The 25,050-nt window shown below is 41.9% G+C and overlaps 1 protein-coding gene across 13 annotated transcripts in view; it reads right to left on the bottom strand.

Moving 5' to 3' along the window:
• The window catches only part of NRCAM (neuronal cell adhesion molecule), a 290,304-nt gene that overhangs the window by 222,777 nt on the left and 42,477 nt on the right, over positions 1-25,050 (bottom strand). For 12 of the 13 annotated variants that reach the window (XM_027573702.2, XM_027573706.2, XM_035723247.1 and 9 more), the window contains exon 2: positions 3,315-3,462. The exons of the other annotated variant lie outside the window; for it this stretch is intronic. The gene's annotated coding sequence lies outside the window, so the exon portion shown is untranslated. The remainder of the gene's footprint in view (positions 1-3,314; positions 3,463-25,050) is intronic. 13 annotated transcript variants of the gene reach the window in all.

Here is a 25,050-nt window from a genome sequence, read left to right as displayed (position 1 = left end):
TCATCAGGGCCTAAAATAAGAAAGCAAAATCTGCTTGTTGAATGGAGAGCGACTGGACAAGGCAAAAGCCATCAGTATGAATGGATTGACTTAATTCAATTTCTTATTACTTTAAGACATACTAGGTAACCCCAGAGTGCACTAAAGATGTGGAATAAAAGAAAATGAGTACGTGGAAGGGGCAGCCTGAGTTTCAACAGACCAGGGCTCTGACTCTAGCTGTTAGCATTTGGTCAGTTACTTAATTTTGCTTCAAATTAATGTTCTTTTGTGTAAAAGTGATAGATTAGCAGATCTGTAAAGTTTCTGGAAAGATGGTAGAGAAATGGACTAGAAAGAATAAAAAGGAAGCATTTTGTGATTTTCCAACAGGTCTTAAGGAAAAAAAGTCAGTAAGCTAATTAAGGCCATAGTAATCAAATAAAATTCACTCAAAATAGTACAATTGTCCATATTATTTGAATTTAAAATTTTTACCCAGGACATTCCCTCAAAGAAGGCTCTGAGTAATGTCTAAGTGGGGTAGACTGCTCTGAAACAGTGCAGCCTCTGTTATAACAGCTCCTTTCATGACGTGCTGAGTGATGCTGGAAAAACCCAAAGGAGGGACCCTGATGCACCCTGGAGAACGCAGGAAAGATCCTGCTCGGTCTCCCATGGGCAACGCTCATATCCTGGGCAGAGCAATGAAAATGATGACTAGATAAGAAACCAGGAGACAAACAGAAAAAGAATTACCCTTTGAAAAACAAAGCATGTTCCTTACATAATTTCTGTAAATACTCTGAATTCAAATGAAGAATGGCACAGGCTTATAACTCCAAAATCTTAGGGTTGTCATTGTTTTTTTAAATACCGGCTTAAACTTCCTTTCATCAGATTAAAAAAAGTCTCCACATTTGTCCCTAGGAAAAGATCCTTATTTATTTATTTACTGAGAGAAAGAGAGAATATGCACGCTCATGGTGCATGAGCATGGTCAGGGAGGAACAGAGGGAGAGGGAGAGAGAGAATCTCAAGCAGACTCCCTGTTGAGTGTAAAGCCCAGCACAGGGCTTGATCCCACAACCCTGAGATCATGACCTGAGTTGCAACCAAGAGTCAGAGGCTCAACCAACTGGGTCACTCAGGGGACCCCTAATTTATTAGACTAAGAAAATAAGAACAACAAATACAGATACAAGTGAAATGATAGGTCATGTCAAAATGAAATGGAAATTGAGAATGCAGTGAGTTGTGTTTTAAGTGTATGAACGAATAATTTTTTTATTGAAGTATGGTTGACATATTATACTAGTTTTAGGTGTGCATAGTGATTCAACAGTTACATACAGTATGAAATGCTCAGCACAATAGGTGTAGTTACCATCTCTCACCAAACAACATTATTACAATATCATTGACTCTATTCCCTATGTTGTACCTTCTCATCCCTATAACCTATGTATTTTATTTTATTTTATTTATTTTTAGAGAGGGAGGGAGAGAACGGGAGGGGTATATGGGGGAAGAGGCAGAGGGAGAGAGAATACCAAGCAGGCTCCACGCCCAGTGCAGAGTCCCACATTGGGCTCAATGTCACAACCCTGAGACCATGATCTGAGCCGAAACCAAGAGTCAGACACTCAAACGACTGAGCCACCCAGGTGCTCCTATTTATTTCATAACTGGAAGTTTGTACCTCTTAATCCCCTTCCCCTATTTCACCCATCTCCCCACATCCCCCCATCTGGCAACCACCAATTTGTTCTCTATATGTGTGAGTCTCTTTCTGGGGTTGTGTGTGTGTGTGTATGTGTGTGTGTGTGTGTGTGTGTTTGTTCATTTGTTTTGTGTTTTAAATTCCACATATAAGTGAAATCATATGATTTTTGTCTTTTTTCTGACTTATTTTGAAAGCTTAAGTACAAAATCAAAGTTATATTTCAAAAAAGATTTTTAACTATTGCCTATAACTCCCAAATCAACGTTTCTAGCCTTGAACCCTCCCCTAACCTCCACGCTTACACTTCCAGCTACCCAGTGGACATTTCTACCTAGATGTCTCATGTATACCTCAAAGTCCTTTCCTCCCCAAGACAGGTCTGCTTCCCCCCTAATCTCCTTTTATGTCACCGGAGTCAGAAACCTGAGAATCCCAGGTCCTAACATTTTCTCACTTCCAATGCCCAAACCATTGCCAAATCCAGCATAGTGTAGCTCTTTCAAAGCTCTCTTCCTCTATTCCTCATTGCTTCTTCTCTAATTTCATCCCTGTCATCTCTTCACCAGATCAGTGCAAAACAAATCTTCCTTTAATCTTGCTCACCTCCAGCTGTTTCTCTATACTCTCTCCGAGGTAACATACCTAAAATACCATTGACTACATCTTAAAACCCCTCAGTGCTTAGACACACACACACACACACACACACACCCTTCATACCTGTGGTTCAACAACCCTGAACAACTTATTATTTCTGCACGCAGGTTTCACACCCCTTTCCCACTGCTCCTGCCGGCAATACCCTCCTCCACTCCACCAGGCCAACTCCTAGTCATCTTTCAAGGGCCATTTCAGGGGTCACCTCCTCCAAGAAGCCTACTTTTACACACACAATCTCTGGCCCCAGGCTGCATTCAGTGTCTTTTTCATTCCTTAATGCACTCTCAATACATTTTCATCATATTGGAGTTGGTCATATCTATTTGTCTGTCTCTTGCATTTGACAGATACTCCTTGAAGGTAAGGACTTATCACTTTTGCTTCTTGCGATCCTAGCAAAGTTTACAAAAATCAAAATAAAAGTTAATCAAACTATAAAGAAAAACAGATTGGAGGGTATAAGAGTATTTTGGAGGATTATAAATATTTGAAAATAGTAATTGTTTTTCTTATGCAAATAATACTTCATGGTTTACAAAGTGCTTTCATAGATATTATTTTGTTTTATCCTTCAAAAATTCTAAAAGGCAGGGTAAGGCAAGTATGAAGGCTCTCAGAAACCCTAAATACATAAGAAATTCCTCTGAGAGCAGAAATGTTATTGATTTTTTCAAGGTGCGTGCATGCATGCGCGCACATGTGTTTGTGTTCAAATGTCTTCTTAGATCAGAGCTACAACTTCAAATAAATTCCTGTTGCATCAAAACAGCCACTTGAATTCCTTCATAACTACTAAAAAATTCTCCTGAAAAAGAAAAACTCTCAGTTCTTTGTAGAGAATTTTCAATTATCTATTCCCTTATTCACTCTTTTCCAAGAAGTAGATTTTAGAACACAGAACAGCTAATTTAGATTTCTAAAGACAAAGAGAGAACTGATTTGCTCTCACCTTCAAAAGCTCCACTGGGGCCAAAAGTCTCCTGAAAGTTTCCCTGATGTTTGAAAGCTGTCCTTTTCTCAGAATGATGCCAACAGCTGAGAGCAAAGTCTTCAACAAACGGGGTAGTGGGTGCTGAGAAAGAATATCACAAGGATTCCTGAATAGGAAAAAAGAAAACAAAAAACAAAAATACAGAATAGTGTAAATTGTTTTGGGTTAGTTAATTCTATTAAGCTGATATTTCATTCTACCACCCTACTAAATTCGACAAGGGGAACTTAATACATATTAAATTCCATGATTAATTTTAACAACACATTTCTGTACTTAAGAACATCAATGTCTCAAGACTTTAAGCAATTTCATGGCCACAGGTAATGAAAACAGGTAACATAATTCCAATTACATTTTCATGTAGGATAGGAGTTTGAATGACCCCTAAACAGCAGGAAACAACTGTGCACACAAATTAAAGAGGAAAAAAAGGCACTTGATCTTATTCTCCTCTAATACTTCATGGGAATACTGGTCGCTTTACAATCACATCAACACACAAGCTGTGGCTGGGAAGAATCTAATACCGACCGAAAAGAACAAACAGTGAAGAACGAAGTATTTGATCAAGGTTGACGATGTCAGGGAGGAACTCAGCAATGCAATTACATTTTAGAGGTGGCTTTGAAGTCAGTGAGAAAAGAAAGCATCTGGGAATAAAAGGGGGTTGCTAAACACATCACTGTAAGAAAACAAGCATACGGTTAAGGTAGAAAGACACGGAATGAAGCCTTCATTAAATGGAAACCACCTAATAGAAGTGCTGAATATTGTGTTTGCTTAATACCTCACTTTTAAGAGAAAGGGTAAAAATCACAGAAAAGAGTATTCAGAAACCTCTTTTAAACCAAAACTTGGGCTCAGTGTGCAGCGAGGAGAGCAGAAGGCAGGAGTGCTAGACCTGCTCCCAGCACTAAGGGTCTGACCTTGGGCATGCTAAGTGCTTCTCACCCTTGTGGGCACTTGGAGAGCTTGTAGGAAGTATCACTGGCTTGGCTCCATCCAGGCCAAATAAATCCCTGACATGAAATGAGAATCTCAGGTGGGTTGGAGTCCAAGCACAGGCATTTTTTCCAAAGACGCAAAGTCAGAGAAGATGTTTCCAGATGGTTCATCTAGCTCGAACATTTGGCCTCTCCCTAATGGTTTGCACCTGATAATTCAAGTTTGTCTTAAAACAAATATGATTTAAATTAATAGTATCTAAAGTTTAAGACCCTAGAAAATTAAATAGTGCCCCAATTTTTGAGAAGAGGAGACTGGGGCTCTGAGAAGTATGGTGACATAGGCAAGGTCCAAGCAAAAGAACACCGCTAGGATGGAATCAAGTCTTCTGGGGAGATAATGTCAGGTCCTGAGTGGGGGCTGGACACAAGTTTCTCTCCGGCTGGGCCGGGAAGACCAGAAGACATGGAGCCACACACAGACTAGGGACTGATGCCATAGGCTCTCTGGGCTCCCATCCCTTACAGAATGATAAGGATAAAAAAGAATCCTATTAGCTAGATCACAGCACTTCATATGAGCTGGACACTATGCTAAGAAATCCTTCAATCCTCACAACATTCTCAGACCTAACTACTATTATTATAATAATTCATTTACAATTTACAAATGAAGAAATTGAAGCCAAGTGAGCTTAGTTTTGTCTCTAGAAAGGGGGACTTAGACTTTTAACAAAGCTAGTCTCTCTCCCACCCATGTTATTTCCTAGTGGGAATACAGTTAACAGAAAGTTGGAGGCAAGGCTACTGCTCCACTCTGTGTTGGCTTTGTCTTTTTTGGTCACAGTGCATTCTCACACTGGAAAGTGGCAACAGAGGCATCCTGGAGTCTTCCTGGTGCTTTCAGATTTTCTCAGATTAAATACTAATTTCTGTTGTTTGTGACAGGACTGACATTTTATGGAATGATTTTTATTCTCCCTTCACACACACACAAACACACCCACCATGCCTCACACATACATCACACACATACACACAAACACACCACATACATACCACGATATACCACATACATACCACACACACACACACACACACCACACACATATACACAAACACACATACCCCACACACACCACACACAATCACACCACATATGCGTGCACACACACAACACACACACACAACCACACCACATACACAACACATACACCACACACACAAACACACACCACACATACACACACACACTACATCACACATGTGCACACATATACTTCCAAATTAATAGAGTTTGAACAGTGAGATTTAATTACACTACTTTAGAGACTTCAGTTGCTTGGGCAACAATCTGACGATTCACCACCAAAATCTGCCCTGACTCAGGCCATCATGAATCTGAGTTTAAAAGCCTAACTGAAGTATCTGGAACATCATTTACAATTCGTTTGGAAAAAAATTATCAAACGTTCTTGCACTCTCCTTCAATCATCTTGGAGAAGTATCCCTGTTGTAGTTTGCTGCCCCGTTACATTTACATTATGTAAATTATCTCCTTTCTTTAAATGGCATTGTTATTGACTATAAATAAAATCCAATTTACAAATATTCCACATATGAAATATATTTTATTCAAGAGGCTAAGGCAAAAATGCTACTGTTTCTGACACCTTAGGCATATCCTAATTATGTGGTGGCAGAATTATCTTCACGGCTCATTCTAGTAATAATGCAAAAAGATCATTTTCATTAGACCCTTCTGGGAAGAAATAAAAGAGTAGCAATAAAGATAAAAACACACAGTTTTGGGAATTGGAGGGGGCCTAGAAAGGTCACTGTATCCAACCACCTATCTGCCTATGGTCTTTCCATTTCAAGGGATTCTGTATGAGGTTGAGCCTCACTTCCTGCAGCTTTCACTCATTGGTCCCAATTCTTGCCTTTGGAGACATATCCAGATTCACATTCTAATGTAAACTTCCCCACCACAGCCCACTGCTCCAAAAAGCAGGGGTAATCTGTGGTTTGAGCAGAGGTGGCCACTGACTGGACCAGGGGTGGGCATCTGACTCAGGGGTGTCCCACAGAGCTTGGTGGATGATCCATGAGGTAGCTTTGTGCACGGGTCCTGTCCCAGAAGAGAGATGATAATCAGCCATGTCAATCAAACCAGCTCTCTCTGGGATTTGGAGTAGATGTCAGGTGTCAGAGGAAAACCTCTGGAATATGCAGAGGGAAGCCGAAAGACCAAAAGAGGGATCATGAGAGAGAAGAGGCATCCCTGAGGTTGCCTGATCCTGATAACACCCCACTTTCCAGACCAAGACAAGGAAGCTGTGTGGTTAAGTCCTTACTCCTTAGGGGGCCCTGAGTCTCTGTTCTCTACAGCTCCAAACACGCCATACATATGGACTAAAACGGCAGCACCTCATTTACAGGCCATTCTTACAGCTGTGAGTCAGGTTGACAACGAAGATCTCCCTTATCTTTCTGACGGTATTGTTAGAACCAAGCAAAGGCTTTATTTTCACCCCATTAATATTTCACCTTTTTAAAATGGAGTTCATTATTCCAACTTGCCAAAAATTCTTGACTTCTCAATTCTGCCCTTCCAAAGTAGTCATTATGCCTTTCACCTTCATGCCATCTACAAATTAGACAAGCATGCCATCTACAATGACGTCCATGCCATGACAAAAACACTAAATAAGGCACTATTTCACAGAGTGGTATTAAAAATAGCAAAAGCAAGACTATCAACAAATAAAAATGAATGTATGTATTTTATTTTATTATGTTAGTCACCATACATTACATCATTAGTTTTTGATGTAGTATTCCATGATAAAAATGAATGTACTTTAGTGTCAAGGTCATTACCTAAAATTAATAATTACCAATTCTTCAAATTGACTGCAAATCATCTTGAAGCTATAAATAGCTACATAAACTGACGTGACCAAACAATTCATCTGCTGGATAAAGGTTTTAACATTTAAGTTGGTAGAAATGGCAAAACCCAGAAGAATTAGATTCCAGCATCATTAGAGAAAATTAGGTCATAGTTGAGATAATTGGTAACATGAACTTTGTCGTTAGAATAATTACCTGTGCAGCAGACCAAGAAGTTATGTTTGAGAAACATATTGCAAAAACTGAGCCAAGTTAGCCCCATCCTTCCCAGAGGCAATCATGGAAATTAGCAGAATCTGTCATTTTAGGTCATCTGGTTTGCCCATGCCAAAGTGAAATTGTTCCCCAAAGATGTCAACTGCTTTGTCTAATTTAGCTTTCTGTAAGCTTCACAGGATCTCTCTTTATAGTAAAGAGCCCCACACTGAAGAGCTTTTTAAGTTCTCAAGTCTGCTTTTCTCAGTTTTTCTGTCTGCACCATTCCTGTCAGACCATGAAGCTGCAGTTTCTGCTGGTGATCAGTGTGCCTGCCCGGAACCACCCAACCTATCCTCACTGCTCTAACCAGACACTTCCGGTCCTCCCAGGACTGACTTTGTGAAGTAAGACTGGAAATCCTCAGAGGGAGAACCCCATGGGCCCCGTCTATAAAAAAAGCACGTGAGCGTGCGTGTAGATTTCCCGCCATCTCTGTTGAACAAGCAGAGGCCTTCCCTGACTTGCTTCTTTTTTCTCAGCTGTGCCGAATTGTTCAACTATTCATTCAACAATTACTGTTTGATCCACTGGGGTCAACGTACTGCCCAGGATGCCGCAAGATACACAAAGGCAACAAAGACTCGGCAGCTTTTGCTCCAAGACAGAGATGAGAGCTAATAATACCATCTTGTGTTGTATGGCATTTTGTGATTTATTTTTCACAAATGTCATCTCCCTTGACATTGAAAAATAAGTATTTTTCTTGCCATCTTACAGATAAAAACAAAGCTTCAGTAAGGTTAGGTGAGTCATGAGTAATTCACTGCAGCTAGTAAGTGGCAAAACCAGGACTCCAGAGGTGAGCTTTGGGATTCCCAATCAACGTCACTCCCACCAACCCATGGGCGCATTCATCGTTTATGCAGACAGAATGACTACAGAACAACTTGTATTGAAAGTTTACTCCATACTGGGTACTTTGGGCATATATCTGATCTATATATTTGATAACGACTTTACGAGGTGGGCGATTTTATTATCCCATCCTACAGGAGGGAAAAGCGAGGACAAGGCGCAGAAAGGGAACAAATGGTCCAGCGTGGCATGGCTAGTAGGTGGCCAAGGGTGATAAACACCATGAGAGCAGGGCCACCCGGAAGAAATGAGGAGGAAGTCACTGGATCTGTTGCTAGGAAGGACGCTAAGAAAGTTTGGGAACGTTTTCTAGCATTTCCAGAACAGTGAGACTTTTCTTCTCTTGCAAATCCTGTGAGAAGACACTGGCATCAGAGACGAGAAAAACATGGCAGTTCCAAGAAAAGAAGGCCACGTGGCACTCCCCTTTCCCTCCACCATGGCTAGGGGCGTGTGAGTCACTTGATGGCACAGGGAGCTGCCAACACATGAAGGCCATCTGCTGCTTTAATACTTGCAATGTATATTTTCTAGTCTTTCAAATCGTTTAGCTAGATCCCATGGGTTAAGCAAAGCAGAGAGAAGAGACCCTTGGCCTCTTGTTTGTGACTGCCCGGGAGGCTCACCAAGTGTGACGTAGCAGTTTGCCAGGACACCAACTGGAAACACGCAAACCTAATGGCTGCCCGGCACCCACACCTCAATGCGGTGTCCTTATTCTGAACCTGATTTCCGGTGTGAAAGGAGGGAGCCAGGAACAAAGGAAGTGTGCTCCAGGATTCTGTGAGTGGCTTTCATGGCCCAGAGGAGGGGCTGAGGTTCCTACACAAAGCTTCGGTTAATCCCACAATAATCCCACAAAGTGGCCATTATCATACAGATTTTCTACATGGGCATATTAAGGCACCATATGCATCCCGAAGTCAGAGAGCCTGTCCATGTTGGATATGGGATTTGAATGTGGTCCGTCTGTCCCGGTGCTATGGCATCCCTCTTATATTTCTGCTGATGTCATTGAACAAGCAAACAAATAAACCAAAACTTTGTGAGGAGAAGATGCTGAGAGATAAAACTTGAGTTAATGTTGGAAAGCCAATTAACTTTAGACATGAGGTACAGTCCCTGACTTATGATGGTTCAACTTAAGATTGTTTGACTTTACGATGGTATGAAAGCAATATGCATTCCAAATTGTGAATTTGGATTTTTTCCCGGGCCAGCGCTATCTTCTCGCAATGCTGGGCAGCGAGCTGCAGTTCTGCCAGCCATGCAATCACTAGGGTCAACAAGCCATATACATGTAACCATCCTGTACCCACACGACCATTCTGTTTGTCACTTTCGGTACAATATTCAATAAATTACATGAGAGAGTCAACACTTTATTACCAGATCGGCTGTGTGTTAGATGATTTTACCCAACCATCCACTAATGTAAGCATTCTGAGCACAAGCAAGGTAGGCCAGAGGCTAAACTGTGATGTTCGATAGATTAGGTGTAATAAATGCATTTTAGACTTATGATATTTTTGACTCACAATAGGTTCATCAGGACGTAACCCCATTGTAAGTTGAAGAAGATACATATATGCCAAAAAAAAAAAAATCAAAAAAAAAAAACACAGGGCATTTAGTGGAAACATGTCCCATGGGAAAAGCCAAACACGCTACAAATCTTTCCATATTCTTGAATTGAGACATGCCCTGAAGTCTCAGAAATCAGTCCCCACGGGGCCTGCTGTGTTCCTGGGAATTCAGAGGTAGAGGGAGAATCGTGTCAAAGACAGGAATAGGTCTGGCCTAGCAGCCAATGAAGCGTGTGACTGACACGCACGCTGTGAAGTGCCAGGAAACTGCAGGGGGGTCCCGCGGTGGGAGAAAGCACCTCTGGCTGGGACTGGGCAGTAAGTACAGCCCACCTCACTGAGCCCCGCGCAGTGGAAGAAAGGGGTGAAACTGAATGGTAACTGTAGGGGGCAGCGGAGATGCGGGGCACTTTTAGGCCAGAGGAGATGTGAGCGCATGTGTATCCCATAAAGACAGTGGAATGAGGAGAGCAAGCAGGGCGGGTAAGGGGCGAGGTGAGGGGAGCCACCGGTGGCAACAGCGGTGGACAGAGCGCTGGCCAGGCGGGGCGGAGGGCTGGGTGCAAGGGATGCAGGTAGGGAGCCCCTGCCAGACTTCAACCACTTTACCTCAACATGAGAGGTGCGTGGGCCCATTTTAGGGCTTCCCCCACTTTGGAGAGAAGACTCCCCAGAAATGAGTTTTCAAGGACAAACGCAAGAGCCCCTCTGCAGAAACCTGCTTATTTTGCATATCACCCTGGCCTCTTGCTAAATCACAGTTGGAGTCAGTCAAAATGAAATGAAATGCCAACACACTTCAACAATAATACAAATGCCCTGCAACCTCGAACTTGAGTTTAATAGAATATACAAAACAAATTTGCTTTGATGACTCTGAAAAGCAACTGGGCCAGTTCCAACTTGAGCAGGGGTTTATTTATTTTGCGGAGCGCCATCATTATTCAAATCGCTGGAGAAGCACTTAGTGGGCGCCTGCTGGGTAACGCACAAGTTTGAAGCTGGAATGCTAATGATTTTTATTTTTGTACTTCATTTTGACTGGATTGTTTTATACAGGGTTTGATTTTTTATTTGGGGAAATTTTGCAGCTGATTTTCAGTGGCATTTATTTTTTCTGATTAAAAAAGTGTTTTCATTTTTCAAAATATGAAAAGTACAGAAAAATTAAAAGAAAAAATTAAAATAGAATGTTTTCTCCAACCACCAGAAATAAAAATTGTCAATGTTTTGGTCTTTATGTCTTCGTGTGTTTTATTTTTTCTGTATGTATGTGTGTCTGTGTACACATTTTTCAAAACAGAAGTGGTGTCATAAATTAGACTATTATTTAGTAACCTGCTCTATTCACCTAACAACCGAAAATGAACATTTCCCCAAGTCGTTAAATATCCTACAGTTTTGATGTCTGGGTAATAGTCTACCATGTAAATAAATCATATTCATTTAACCAATTTCCTAGTATGGGCCATTAATCCTATCCCATTTGGCTTTTTACATCATTTTCTAAAGATATACTGTTTTACTAGCACTGGCTGAAAAAGAACCAATAAAGTTCTCTCTCTCTCTTTTTAAGATTTTATTTATTTATTTTAGAGAGAAAAGAGAGAGTACGGGCAGGGGGAGGGGCCGAAGGAGGACAGAGAAAGAATCCCAGGCAGGCTCCAAGCTGACCACAGAGCCCGATGCGGGGCTCAATTTCATGACCCTGAGACTATGACCTGAGCAGAAATCAAGAGCCAGACGCTTAAACAACTGAGCCACTCGGGCACGCCACAACCAGTCAAGTTCTTACATAGTTGATACATGGAGCATTATTCAATTACAAATTCCATTTCCCTCACTGGGATTGGTGAGCAGTTGACTTCAGGCTGGGTGCCTGCGCAAAGCAGCTCCAGCTCACATTCCCACCAGGTTCCCGGTGGGTCCTTCAGAGCCCTGCCCCTGTCCCTTGCTGTACATCTGCAGCTTGGTGGCCTGTTCCACCACGTTCGCCCAGATTACTGTGAAAAGCTTGAATTTTCCAATGAACCTATCAGAGCAGGACCCACGGACAAATGGTCCCCAGTCCCAGGTAATGTGTTAAGACAGCCCTTCCTGGGTCAGAGAGGTTGAGGGAAACACTGTTAGCCTGACATAAAAAACAGTAACATTTCTCATGGTCTTAATGGGTCATACTGTGTCTCAAAAGAGACAATGGGGTAGACTGGGAAATTGTAAGTAATTACTTTCATCGATGTTGTTATTATTAAAAATTAGATGAGAAGACCGTACCAGTGATATGCCTTAAGCAGCTCACAATTTTGAGCCTCTCCTGCGGCCTGTTCTCAGCCCTGCTGGCACTTAGGGGTCCACAGATGGTGCGGTCATTGCCTTGATTATGGTGATGGTGACACAGGAGAATACATAAGTCAAAACTCCTCACACTGTCCATTTTAAACATGTGCAGTTTGTTGTATGTTAATTATACCTCAATAAAACTGTTTAAAAAATGAAGACCCCCTCCCAAGTGCCCAAAACCCACACCTGAGAGTTCTATTTAATTGGTCTTGAGTGAGGCCCTTAACATGAAGTCGAGAATCACTGATCTAATATGTACTGGGGATGAAGAGTGCATTTATCCTGACGAGCACTGAGTACTGTACAGAATTGCTGAGCCATTATATTGTACACCTGAAACTAAGAGAACGCTGTATGTTACAGACCTCAATAAAAAAGGGGAAAGAAGATTCAATTATACCTTAAAAAATGCAAAAAAAATGAACTGATGAATTGATGCGATTGATATGAAATTGGTAAGGATCTTTTTAAAGAAGTGATTTTTGTCACATTCAAGTGCAAACAATAACAAATCTGCTTTTTTAAAAAGTGCTACCCAGGAAAGAAATTCAGAGGCTGGCTTTAATAATTTGCGGTAATTCCTTAGCCAAACTTTTAAGAGCCTATGGTGTACGAGGTACTCTTCGAGGCAGAGCTTAAATCATGTGTATGCGTGAAACTGGTAACTTTTTATGAGCCCAATGTTCTCTTGAGTGGATTCAAACTAAATTAAATTCACAAACTAGTTTAAACATTTATTTGTCTAAGAAAAGCTAAAGACAGGAAATGTAAAAATGAACCTGTTACGGCCCCAGAACGTGATCACGGATTCTCTATGAGAGTGGTTCAAATCCAGGAGGTTTTGTTCCATTTGCCAAGCCATGGAGCTACCCACAGGCTTTTAGCAAGAATGTGGGAAAAGCTGTCCCAGAAAACTGGAAGCTTCCTGCCAGAGGGCACCATCATCCCCTCCTGACATTTGAGGCTCCATGCCACGGCTCCGTCTATAGATACCAAGACGGCTTCACATCCATAATAAGATAGCCAAGCCCTTTCATTAGAGAAAATTAATATTCAATATCCACTCACATATGTCTTTACTCTGTTATTAATAAGAAACTTTGAACATAATTAGTATTGGCTTTGAGTGCAGTTTAGAACTGCACCCAGCTGGAAAGGAGCCATGGAGCAGAGTTTCATTCTTCTCTGAGGCTGAACACTCTCTCAAAGGGATTAGAAGAAAAAGAAATGGAACCATTCAGGAAGAAATGGTCTCCGAGAGTTAACTGGGATGACGGTGTGTGGTAGGGGAGACAGAACTGTGGCTGTCCAGGGCATGGCCCTTCTTGGTCCTTGTCACCTCCAGTCTCCACAATGTGCCACAAAATGAAATCAGAGCAATGAAGCCTCTGGGTCAGGGAGTGATGTGACGTGTCTGGGGAGCAGCTCAGGGTGAGGCAGGATGCCAGACACCTGGTCAGGTGAAAAAGGAGAAAAACAGCAGACTGTCATGGAGGGACACGACCCCTTTCAAAGAAATGCATAAATGAACACCAGGCAGGAAGTCAAGAGCAAAGTCAGGGTCGATAAGTACAGAGTAGTATAAGAAATGTGAACAGGGATAAGGTAGGATTTCCAGACTGCTGACCACTATCACCACTTCAGCTAAAATGAAGCCATATTGAACTTGCTTTTTCCTCAAGAGAAATGGATGAAATATTTTATATCCCTTACAGGAAAAAGATAAGATCAACTTGCAGCTCACTTTCAATAAGCAGCCCTTCATAGCTCCCTCCTACTAACAGCCTTTGACAACTATACTCATACTAAAACCTGGGGTTCCCCTTAATACTTCCTCCCCAAATTTCCCCATCTATCTGACACCCACTATTGGCCTCTTTAGATCCAATGCCTGGAGCACACATCAATTCCATTTCATCCCTGACACCATTCTCAGCTCACCCCAGTCTCTAAGCACTGTGCCTGAGGACCAGGTCACCCCATCTTCATCCCAATGCCCAGCTAGGGGTCCAGGAACATGATGTTCTCTGGAGGGTGGCACAGTGCCTTAGCCCCCCACCCCCAACACATACACACACACACACACACACACACACACACACACACACACATTGTTCTAAGTGTCCCCTTATGAGAGACCTGTGATGATGAGAAATTCAACTTTAACACAATTTCCCCCACGCAAAATTAATCCTCACCAATCACAGAAACTGTGAATACTTGCCAGATAAAATAATATGCATAGATTTCTGGAGGGAACTGAGATTCTACACTATCCTTATCATAACTCCTAGTTCTCACCACCAAACTCAAAACCAAAAAGAAAAAAAATTATATTCTATTATACTTTCTTAAAAAAAAAAAACAAAAACCCTATGTTTGGTTGACTGAGTTCCCACTAAATCATGCCAGGTGTGTGTCTCACCTTTGGCTTATTTCTGCCACTGCCCTGGGTTGGTTTTTAAATCATTACAAAAAGCAGAGTGCTTTAAAAAAAAAAAAAAAAATACAGGCAGACTCACAAGAACCTGCTTGCCACACAGATTTCTAACTCAGGAAACTCCCAAATCTGTAGTCCTATGTTGCATTCTAGTCCACCTGCTACAACTAAGTAGACCCTACAATTCAAGTTACAAACTTTATTAAAGTATAGATAAAAAATGCAAGCCCATGTATATATACTAAATAGTCCCTGATCAAGTTTTGGTCTGTGTTGTTGTAATGTGACTCATGTCACTGCAACTGTATTTCCCCAACTTTCTTACAAAGAAAAATCCTCTTAAGAGTGATTTCAACCTAAGGTGATACTCACCATACGGACCTTTAAAACATTACAAGCCATCTCACATGAAGACTGGAGGATAATTTTCTTGGAGAAGGGATGAAGGTGAAACATGAGAGTGTCCGCTTTAAAAATCTGATGGGTTTCCAGGAGTGCAATGGTTGGCAATCCTCACTGCACATGCAACCCCCTGGGGCACTTGTAGAAATGAGCTGATGCTTGGGCCCCATTCCCAGGGACTTAATTGGTCCAGGGTGGGGACCAGCCTTGATCAATTTTTAAAGCTCATTCTAATGTGTATTAGAGGCAAACCTTCCCCCCAGGTGGATTTTACTTCAATAGAGCACTAAGAACTTTATAATCAGCAAAGCTGTTCAAGGAAAGAACACATCACCTCAAGGTGGGGGTGAGCCCTGTCGAAGGATGGGAGGAGGGGTCACATGTCTAAGCCCCTCTCAGACACGGGGCAGAAAGGGGTCCTCAGGTCTTTGAAACTGATTTTTTTCTACATACTAGTTCTACATACTAGTTCCACCTGGGGTCAGTATTTAAGTTAGAGTAAGAAAAGAAAAATGTCTCATTTGCAATGTCCTGCTTATAATAAAACAGGTTTTCTATAATCTTTCATCTTGTCCACATAAAACTTGTTAATCTGCACAATAAAATCAAAATGTTATTCTGTTTTCAGTATTCATCTATTTTTAAAAAAACCTTTCCTTGTACAATGAGTTACATTATAATATTCTGATTTTTTTTACTCTTTCCTGACTTTCCACCACTTCTGCCTATAAAAGGCCTTTTTAAATCAGCTGGCATTTGTTTTTCTTCAGTTCATAAAAAAGGAATTCCTCATCCTAAGTGTTCTGTGAGATGTCGTTGGTACAGAACTACCTATGGCTTCCCTCCCAATTATCCTTCCGTTTTCTCCTTCTTTATTCTTAAGCATCAACATGAACAGTTCCTCTGACCCTTTCTGGGAGATGAACTTCGGTTCTTATTTGAAGGATGATACCTTTGCAGGGTTTTTCCCCCTTAAATTAGGAAGGGAATACATACAGAAGCAAAGAGAATAAATGGGATTTTTTTTTTCTTTTCTTTCTTTCTTTTTTTCTTCTAGATTTGCTCTTTATTTCTTATATCACCGGGCTGATACTATGTATGCTGTTTTACAACTTGAATTTTCAGTGTGTCTTGAGACCCTTCCACACCAGTACAGACAGGTCTATTTCTTGTAACAGACATATAACATGATGCACCTGCCCGATACACCTCTGTTATCTGTTCCACTGTGGACAGATATTTCAGTTGAACTCATTTTAACTACTAGAAACAACATTGCAATGAATAACTTACAAATATATTACAAATTCCCCAAAAATGGAATTTCTAGGTCAATAATTTGCATTTCAAATTTTGATAAAAATATCGAACTGACTTCAAGAGGGCTGTGAGTATTTAAACACTTACAAGAATGTATAAGAAAACTGTTTCTCCACTTCTTTGCCAACACTAGATACCATCAACTTTAATTTTTTTTTAATCTCAAAAGCAAGGCCCCTTTATGTTTTGCCAAAATTTGGATTGTGAGCCAAAGTAGAGATAGCAATTTCCTAGATTGTTGTTACATTTATTTAAAAAGTAATGAAGCTAAACTATCATAGCAGATGTCTAAAATCTACCCCGAAACCTAGCGTTTTGCTTAGATTCTAGGATTCTGACCTTTACAGACAACTAACTCCCTCCTCCTTACAAATCCTCACAGTTACAGCCCTTAAAAGACAACTCAAAACTCACCTTCTCTAGGAAGCTTTCTTTGATTAATTCCCTTGATCTCACATTTTTTTTAATCTTTCCTCTACTCTGATCCTTCAGGACTTACTTAGTTTGTGTTAACTCTTAAATCCCCCTTTGTCTATCCCAATAATACCAGTAAGGTAGAAACACAGAAGGCCAACAGAAATGAATAAAGGTTTTTCAATATTTATTATATTTAGTTACTACACTAATACCTATTTATTGCGTGCATATCAGACCACTTTAGGTGCTTTTCCACATCTGTCTGCCCCTCCCCACACTGTTCCTCTGGCTACTTGCTCTATGTAAAGTCCCTACCCTTGCTGCCCTCTTGTCTCCTAACACTGCCCCATGCCTCAGTCTCTCTAGGGGTGATGGCTCTGGCTCAGTCATGATTGTGTCATGATTGTGTGGCAAGAGCTACGGCAGCGCAGGCTCCTCCCACGTCAGGACTCCTAGGGAGCACCATGCTGTGGGGTAGAGGATCTGGCTGACCCCCAGGCTGACCACAGGGGCCGGATAACAACCTGGAAGCAGGAATTAAAGCCCAAGGAGGTAACCTTGGCCAGTGAGAGACAGGAAACAAGAAGGAGCCAAAAGACTAATTCCTTGCCTTTCCTCCTGTGACAGACTATTGTGAGAGACAGGGCTTCCGAAGACCTGTCTGCAAGTCGATGTAATGTCACAGAGCTTTACTGGCTGTGCTTTCATGAGAAGCTCTGGGCAGTGTGGTAGCTCCTTACCTTGCTTCCCCTAGTCCCTCACCACTGCTATTCTGGAATTGTTCCTCCTCCTAAAACCTTCCCATGTGAGTTCTGCCTCAGAGTCTGTTTTCTAGAGAGCTCAAGCCAGGACATACCTATACCTACTAGCTATAGAAACACTGCACTATACATTAGCCTAGCCCCCGGAAGGGGGACAAAAGACAGACAGAAGCAACCAATTCTGTCCCCAGCAATCTAACTGGAGAGGCAAGACAGCCACACATGTAACCATAAATGAAAAAGACAACATGACGGATGGGAAAACCCAGAGTGAATAGAATAAAGGGATAAATTGTGCAGAGGTTTAGGAAATGGAAACTATTTTATAGTACTCTTTGAATGGGGCATACAATCAATACGAAAAGTATTCACAGAGAAGAGGGAGAGCCTCAGCCGATCCTAGGGAGGAAGGAGGGGGGAAGATGCGGCAGGGGTGTGCTGTGCAGAAGGGCGAGGACACCAAGGATGGCGTCTGGTCCAGCAGACGGGCTTGGTGGGCAGTAGCAGGACAAGCCCCGGGGTCAGAGCCGAGGACTGTGGAAGCACAGCGCAGAGGTCTTGAGGGTAAAGGACATTTCCACAATAGAGCTGATGTCTTCATTCTCTCTGGAGGGTAAATAAAGTCCATGTAACCTCTCTAGCCTCTCCCACCTCTCCCTTACCCCGGATCTCCCAGCCAGCAAGGAGGGGGCCTTTACTGGACAGGCTCTGCCTGCTGTGGGCCCAAGAGGAAGACAATGTCCAAAGGAGGGAGGAGACTGGGAAGCCCTTGGGGGCTGCACATGTAACCACTTCTCACTACAGCTCAGACTGTAACAAAGCTAGCCTTTCTTTCTCCATCTCTCTGGTTTTGTGCCGTGTCTCTCAACTGGTGCAAACTTAGGCGGTGCAGTGGGGGGTGGTGGTGGCAGGGAACAGGAATATTATTTAATGACTCCCTAATTGACTTAGACCTTTGAAGCATGATGCAATGAAAAACGTAATAAAAGAGATAATAAACGCTTCTTAATGACGTGGTTGTCCCACATCCTAATTTCTGCCCATCAAAAGGAAATGAGTTGGGCTCTGCGGCTTCCATGTGGTTTCTCTCATGTGGTTCTTGTGCCCTCCGGGGTTTTTTGCAGTGGGCTTCCCTGGCTATACTTCTGCCGTGGAGTTTCTTTTTTCCTCTGAGAGACATCGCAAGCATTTCAGAAATGTTCTGCTGGTTTTCCTCACCTCAGAAGAATGACTCTTCCCTGACTGAATGGGGCAGGCAAATCACATGAGTCCATCTCTCCACACCACCACGACCAACATACTCATCTTCATTTAGCAAGGATCACTACTGGAGATTTAAATCACAGGTTTGCTTTAAATAAAACTGCAAGTGCAATTCTAGGAGTAAGAAACACAGAAAAGACAACACATTTCTGTGATAGTACCATAGTGTCTAACAGTACCTTACAGATGTTTGGAGACATTCCAGTAAAATTGACATGGTTGTCAATGCTAGATGGAATTGCCTCTGGGGGCAAAAAGAAAAGATTAACCTTTAGGCAGGTGGTGAAGAAACCTGCTTTACTAGCACTTACTAGCACTCGCTTTGTCATCATTCCTCTGATCAGAGAGATGTTTCTAAGGCAACAGGTCACACATTCTGGCTAGAAGGCAATCACAGAGGGATCTTTTTTCTTTCATTTTATATCTAACTGCCTACCTCTCTGGGAAAGAAACAAATAAAAATAATAAAGTCTTTCTTAACTAGACAGATTAATACGCAAAGGAAAATCTTAGGCTTTTGTAATATGCTTTTCCAAAATCTGAATTTCATGTCTGTGTCGCTGAAGGCCTGGGACCTCCTCCAACAAAGCAGAATGAAAACAGTCAAAGGGGAAGGAAACCTGCATGACATTGCAGGGGTGCTTTACAACAGTCCCCTGCCATTTCAGCTCCACGCCGTTCACTCCTCTGCTCAATTAAATGACAACATTACCAACATGCATCCTCCCAGAAGTCTCCTAGTTTGGGGACATCCATTTTCAGGCATTGCTATTGTTTCCATGGGTCATTTATTTCAGTTTCCCATCTTCCCTTGAGTAACTGACTGAGGGGGCGGAGCAAGATGGCGCAGGAGTAGGAGACCTAGATTTCGTCTGGTCTCAGGAATTCAGCTGAATAGGGATCAAACCATTCTGAACACCTACAAACTCAACAGGAGATCGAAGAGGAGAGTAGCAACAACTCTCTGAACAGAGAAGCGACCACTTACTGGAAGGTAGGACGTGCGGAGAAGTGAATCCCAGGCGATATTCGGGAGGATAGACGGCGGGGGAGGGGCCTCCGCCGGCCGCTTCTGGCAAGTGCTAGAGCCGCGGAGCACAAAATCGGACCTTTTAGAAGTCGGCTCCGCTGAGGGACGTCGCTCCAGTGGCTAAGCGGGGGTGGAACCCTCGCGGGACAGTATGGTCTCAGGACCCTTGGGGTCACAGAAAGACCGGGGGAGCCTGAGTGCGCCAGAGCTCCCAGGTATCGGAGCGGGGAAGCCGGCTGCAGAGACGGAGCCGAGGCGCAGGCTCTCAGCTCGGGGTGGCCATAAACTGTGATCCGCGGCCCAGTCGGGCCACTGCTCCTGCAGCAGGGACTCAAAAGGCGGCAGATCCGGGGAGACTCCCCTTCCTTCCCGGGGAGGAGCGGCGCGGGAACGCACCGCAGGGATCTGCTGGGTTTGGAGACTCCACATGCGGTCGGGTGCCACAGATACAAACGCTCGGTCACAGGCCGGGTGAGCACGGAGTGCGGCCGGAGACTGGGGAGATGGGAGTGACTGCTTTTCTCTGGGGGCGCACTGAGGAGCGGGGCCCCCAGTTCTCAGCTCCTCCGGGTGGAGATTGGGAGGCCACCATTTCTGCCCTGGTCCTCCAAGGCTGTACGGAGAGCTTGCAGGGAACAAAAGCTCCTGAGATCAAACCCGAGCAACTTGCTTAGCCCGGACCGACAAGGGCGGGGCAATTCAGCCTCCGGCAAAGACATTTGGAAACCACAGCAACAGGCCCCTCCCCCAGAAGATCAGCACGAACACCCAGCAAGCCAAGACCAAGTTTACCGATCAAGGAGAACGGGAGAACTCCAGCGCTAGGGGAATACTGCACATAGAATTCACGGCTTTTTTTTACCATGATTCATTAGTTCATCAAAGTCAATTTTTGTTAACTGTTTTTTTTTCTTTTTCTTTTTCCCTTTTTCAACCAACATCTTATCAATCTTTTAAAAAAAAAAAAACATTTTTTATTTTTCATTTGTAGAGTCATATTTTATCCCTTCATAGTAGTTACCCTTATTTTTGGCATATACATATATAAGTTGTTCTCTCTTTAAAATTTTGAGATACAGTTTCTTCTAACAGATAAAAATATACCCTAAATCACTAGTGTATGGTTCTGTTCTAGTCTCCTGCCTTATCACATTCTCTCCCTTTTTTCTTTTTTTTTTTAAATCTTCTTTCTTTTTTCAAACAACTTCTTATCTTATCAAGTTCTTTTATAAAATCTTTTATAATTTTCATCTTTACAGTCATCTTCTATCCCTTCATTGTATCAACCCTTATTTTGTACATATATGTCTTTCTTCCTTTAAAATTTTAGGAGGCACTTTTTTCTAACAGACCAAAATACGCCCAAAATCTAGTGTGTGGCACTGATCTATGCACTAGCCTAATCATATTTGATCACATTCTGCTTTTTTTTTGTATTGTTCTGTTTTTGTTTTTATCTTTTCTTTTTTTTTTCTCTTTCTTTTTTCTTTCTTTCCCTTTCTTTTCCCCTGCTTTCAGGTCTTTTCTGATTTGTATACAGTATATTTGCTGGGGACATTGTAAACCTGTTAGCATTTTGTTCTCTCATTCATCTATTCTCCTCTGGACAAAAAGACAAGACGAAAAAAATCACCTCAGCAAGAAGAAAAAGAGGTAGTACCGTCAGCCAGGGACCTACTCAATACGGACATTAGTACGATGTCGGACCTAGAGTTCAGAATCATGACTTTAAAGATACTAGCTGGGCTTGAAAAAAGCGTGGAAGATATTAGAGAAACCCTTTTGGAGAAATAAAAGAACTAAAATCTAACCAAGTCGAAATCAAAAAGGCTATTGATGAGGTGCAGTCAAAAATGGGGGCACTAACTACTAGGATAAATGAGGCAGAAGAGAGAATCAGTGATATAGAAGACCAAATGATGGAAAGTAAAGAGGCTGAGAAAAAGAGGGAGAAACAACTACAGAATCACGAGGGCAGAATTCGACAGATAAGTGATTCGATAAGACGAAACAACATTAGAATAATTGGGATCCCAGAAGAAGAAGAAAGAGAGACAGGGGCAGAAGGTATATTGGAGCAAATTATAGCAGAGAACTTCCCTAATGTGAGGAAGGAAACAGGCATCAAAATCCAGGAGGCACAGAGAACCCCTCTAAAAATCAATAAAAATAGGTCAACACCCCGACATCTAATAGTAAAACTTACGAGTCTCAGAGACAAAGAGAAAATCCTGAAAGCAGCTCGGGAAAAGAGATATGTAACCTACAATGGTAAAAATATTAGATTGGCAACAGACCTATCCACAGAGACCTGGCAGGCCAGAAAGGACTGGCAAGATATCTTCAGAGCACTAAACGAGAAAAATATGCAGCCAAGAATACTATATCCAGCTAGGCTGTCACTGAAAATAGAAGGAGAGATAAAAAGCTTCCAGAACAAACAAAAACTAAAGGAATTTGCAAACACGAAACCAGCCCTCCAAGAAATATTGAGGGGGGTCCTCTAAGCAAAGAGAGAGCCTAAAAGCAGCAAAGATCAGAAAGGAACACAGACAACATACAGTAACAGTCACCTTACAGGCAATACAATGGCACCAAATTCATACCTTTCAATAGTTACCCTGAATGTAAATGGGCTCAATGCCCCAATCAAAAGACACAGGCTATCAGATTGGATTAAAAAACAAGACCCATCGATATGCTGTCTGCAAGAGACTCATTTTAGACCCAAAGACACCCCCAGATTGAAAGTGAGGGGGTGGAAAACCATTTACCATGCTAATGGACACCAAAAGAAAGCTGGGGTGGCAATCCTTATATCAGACAAACTAGATTTTAAAACAAAGACTGTAATAAGAGATGAAGAAGGACACTATATCCTACTTAAAGAGTCTATCCAACAAGAAGATCTAACAATTGTAAATATCTATGCCCCGAACATGGGAGCAGCCACTTTTATAAGGCAATTAATAACAAAAGCAAAGAAACACATTGACAACAATACAATAATAGTGGGGGACTTTAACACCCCCCCTCACTGAAATGGACAGATCATCTAAGCAAAAGATCAACAAGGAAATAAAGACTTTAAATGACACACTGGACCAAATGGACGTCACAGACATATTCAGAACATTCCATCCCAAAGCAACGGAATACACATTCTTCTCTAGTGCCCATGGAACATTCTCCAGAATTGGTCACATCCTAGGTCACAAATCAGGTCTCAAACGGTACCAAAAGATTGGGATTATTCCCTGCATATTTTCAGACCACAATGCTTTGAAACTAGAACTCAATCACAAGAGGAAAGTCGGAAAGAACTCAAATACATGGAGGCTACAGAGCATCCTACTAAAGAACGAATGGGTCAACCAGGAAATTAAAGAAGAATTAAAAAAATTCATGGAAACCAATGAAAATGAAAACACAACTGTCCAAAATCTTTGGGATACAGCAAAGGCAGTCCTGAGAGGAAAGTATTATAGCAATACAAGCCTTTCTCAAGAAACAAGAAAGGTCTCAAATACACAACCTAACCCTACACCTAAAGGAGCTGGAGAAAGAACAGCAAATAAAGCCTAAACCCAGCAGGAGAAGAGAAATAATAAAGATCAGAGCAGAAATCAATGAACTAGAAACCAAAAGAACAGTAGAACAGATCAACGAAACTAGGAGCTGGTTCTTTGAAAGAATTAACAAGATTGATAAACCCGTGGCCAGACTTATCAAAAAGAAAAGAGAAATGACCCAAATCAACAAAATCATGAATGAAAGAGGAGAGATCACAACCAACACCAAGGAAATACAAACAATTATAAGAACATATTACGAGCAACTCTATGCCAGCAAATTAGATAACCTGGAAGAAATGGGTACACTCCTAGAGATGTATCAACTACCAAAATTGAACCAGGAAGAAATAGAAAACCTGAACAGACCTATAACCACTAAGGAAATTGAAGCAGTCATCAAAAATCTCCCAACAAACAAAAGCCCAGGGCCAGATGGCTTCCCAGGGGGAATTCTAACAAACATTTAAAGAATTAATACCTATTCTCCTGAAACTGTTCCAAAAAATAGAAATGGAAGGAAAACTTCCAAACTCGTTTTATGAGGCCACCATTACCTTGATCCCAAAACCAGACAAAGACCCCATCAAAAAGGAGAATTACAGACCAATATCCTTGATGAACATGGATGCAAAAATTCTCACCAAAATACTAGCCAATAGGATCCAACAGTACATTAAAAGGATTATTCACCATGACCAAGTGGGGTTTATCCCTGGGCTGCAAGGCTGGTTCAACATCCACAAATCAATCAATGTGATACAATACATTAACAAAAGAAAGAACAAGAATCATATGGTCCTCTCAATAGATGCAGAAAAACCATTTGACAAAGTGCAGCATCCTTTCTTGATCAAAACTCTTCAGAGTATAGGGATAGAGGGTACATACCTCAATATCATAAAAGCCATCTATGAAAAACCTACAGCGAATATCATTCTCAATGGGGAAAAGCTGAGAGCTTTTCCCCTAAGGTCAGGAACGCGGCAGGGATGTCCACTCTCACCACTGCTATTCAACATAGTATTAGTAGTCGTAGCCACAGCTATCAGACAACAAAAAGAAATCAAAGGCATCCAAATCGGCAAAGAGGGAGTCAAACTCTCACTCTTTGCAGATGATATGATACTGTATGTGGAATACCCAAAAGACTCCACCCCAAAACTGCTAGAACTCATACAGGAATTCAGTCAAGTAGCAGGATATAAAATCAATGCACAGAAATCAGTGGCCTTCCTATACACCAACAACAAGACAGAAGAGAGGCAAATCAAGGAGTTGATCCCATTTACAATTGCACCCAAAACCATAAGGTACCTAGGAATAAATTTAACCAAAGAGGCAAAGGATCTGTACTCAGAAAACTATAAAATACTCAGGAAAGAAATTGAAGAAGACACCGAGAAATGGAAAAACGTTCCATGCTCATGGATTGGAAGAACAAACATTGTGAAGATGTCAATGCTACCTAGAGCAATCTACACATTCAATGCAATCCCCATCAAAATACCATCCACTTTTTTCAAAGAAATGGAACAAATAATCCTAAAATTTGTATGGAACCAGAAGAGACCCCGAATAGCCAGA

The sequence above is a fragment of the Zalophus californianus genome, chromosome 12 (genome assembly GCF_009762305.2).
Source record: "Zalophus californianus isolate mZalCal1 chromosome 12, mZalCal1.pri.v2, whole genome shotgun sequence".
In the NCBI taxonomy this organism is placed as follows: Eukaryota; Metazoa; Chordata; class Mammalia; order Carnivora; family Otariidae; genus Zalophus; species Zalophus californianus.
The sequence above is the reverse complement of the archived record's forward strand: the minus strand, read 5'-3'. Positions and strand labels throughout refer to the sequence as shown.